The sequence below is a fragment of the Elephantulus edwardii genome, unplaced genomic scaffold (genome assembly GCF_000299155.1).
Source record: "Elephantulus edwardii isolate Elephantulus edwardi_28Jun2011 unplaced genomic scaffold, EleEdw1.0 scaffold00155, whole genome shotgun sequence".
Taxonomy (NCBI): Eukaryota; Metazoa; Chordata; class Mammalia; order Macroscelidea; family Macroscelididae; genus Elephantulus; species Elephantulus edwardii.
The window spans coordinates 4,119,960-4,122,266 of NW_006399905.1; the positions used below are offsets into that span (position 1 = coordinate 4,119,960).

Below are 2,307 nucleotides of genomic sequence, written 5' to 3' on the forward strand. Positions count from 1 at the left end.
CTGTGGGTTTTCAGAGCCAGTAAATCACTCAAGGGGAGATTGACCATTCTTCTCCCACTAAGCAGCTGGTAGATTTGAATTGTATACCTTTGAGATTGCAGCACAGCTTCTTACCACTAACTACCAGAACTCCCTAGTCTGATTCTAGAGTTTCTTTAAAAAGATAATTCTTATGAATTCACGTAGATAATTTCCCCAAAAGCATACTGCCTAAGACAAAGTGGTTTTCAATAAACTAATCACCAGGCTATTGTTTGTCTTAAAGGTAATAGGGGTTGGGTGTCATCAAGTAGGCTGTTAGGCATGGAAACTCTAGGAACCTCACACTGAAACCCTGTCCTGGCTCTCTGCTCCTCAGTAGATAGCTCTCTCTTCACGTTCAGCCTCTACAGCATCCCTGAGACACGATGCTGAAGGTCAGAATAAATGGATTTGGTCACATTGGGCACCTGGTCACCAGAGCTGCTTTAAACTCTGACAAAGTGGATTTTATTGCCGTCAATGACTCCCATTCATTGCCTTCAAGGACATGGTCTATGCATTCCAGTATGATTCCATCCGTAGCAAGTTCAATGGCACTGTCAAGGCTAGAATGGGAAACTTGTCATCAGTGGCTGGGAATGGAAAGTTTGTCCTATCTTCCAGGAGCAAGATCCCACCAACATCAACTACAGTGGCTATGGTGATGAGTAAGTTGTAGAGTCCACTGATATCTTCACAACCTTGGAGAAGGCTGGGGCTCACTTGAAGGATGGTGTGAAATGGGTAATCATCTATGCTCCTTCTGTCAGTGCACCTCTGCTTGTGATGGGCACGAACTATGAGAAGTATTACAATTCTCTTAAGATTGTCAGCAACATCTCCTGTACCACCAGCTACTTGGTCCCCCTGGCCAAGGTCATCTATGACAACTTTGGCATTGTACTGGGACTCATAACCACAGTCCATAGCCACTGCCACCCAAAAGACTGTCAGTGCCCTTCTGGAAAGCTATGGTGAACATCATCAGGAAAGATGTGCCAGGACATCATCCCTGGCCAAGGCTGTGGTCAAGGTCATCCTTGAGCTGAATGGGAAGCTCACTGGCATGGCTTTCCACTTCCAATGTGTTAGTCATGGATCTGACCTACAATCTGGAGAAAGCTACCAAATATGATAACATCAAGAAAGTAGTAAACAGACATCAGAAGGCCCCCTAAAGGGCATCTGGGATACACTGAAAACCTAGTTGTCTTCTTTCACTATAACGGTGACACCCTCACCTTTTATGCTGGGGCTAGTATTGCTCTGAACTGCCACTTTGTCAAACTCATTTCCTTATATAACAACAGGGTGGTTGACCTGATGGTTCACATGGTCTCCAAAGAGTAAGAGCTCCTTGGACCACCAGCCCCAGCAATAGCACTAAGAGAGAAACCTCAAGCTGTTGGGGAATGACTTCTACTCAGTCATCCTCTTAACACTGAGAATCTCACATCTTTGTTGCAGTTTCTATATAATGACCCTGAGAAAGGGGAGGGGCTTAGGGAGTCCATCATGTTATATACCACCATTAAAGTACAGTGTGCTCAGCAAGGAAACCCTGTCCTTCCTATTGTTGTTGTGTATGATTGAGTCAAAACCAACCCATAGCTGACCCTCCAGCAGGTTTTCAGAAGAAATTAATTGCATGGGAAGAGAGTGTCTATCTTTTTCCCACAAAGCAGTTAGTGGATTCGAACCACATGCCTTTGAGATTGCAGCACAGTTTCTTACTACTAGACCATCAGAGCTCCTCTTATAGTGTACCGTCACCATCCTTAAAATCTGCCATGTTCAGGCCTATTGTTGTAATCATTGTGTGAATCTATCTCATTAAGGGTCTACCTCTCTCTCACTGACCCTCTACTTTTCCAAGAGAGGTCTGGTGGTGCAGTCTATAGGAAGCTGTGCAACTAACCCAAAGCCCAAAGCTCTCTTGCCAGTTCAAATCCAGCGCTGATCCTGAAGGGAAAAGATAGGCAATCAATCTGTGATTTAAAGCCTTGAAAACCCACTGAGGGTCAGCTTTGAGTCAATTCCAATTCCATGACAGTGAGTTTTTCTATGTTTCCAAACATGATGTCTTTATCCAAGCACTGGTTCATCCTGACAACATGCCCAAAGTATTTCAAATTTCACCATCCTTGCCTCCAAGGAAATTTTGGTAATCAGCTTTCTCAAGGCTCAAATTTCAGAAGATGGTATCAGAAAAATAGCTAATAGGTGATTCCAACTCCATGAGCCTCAGATATCTGGATTCCTCGAGAATCAAAATGATTTCTCACT

General features: G+C 44.0%; 1 pseudogene; it reads left to right on the plus strand.

Annotated features, from left to right (window-relative positions):
- Positions 1-407: 407 nt before the first annotated feature.
- On the plus strand, positions 408-1,371 carry LOC102856097 (annotated as a pseudogene).
- Positions 1,372-2,307: the final 936 nt, after the last annotated feature.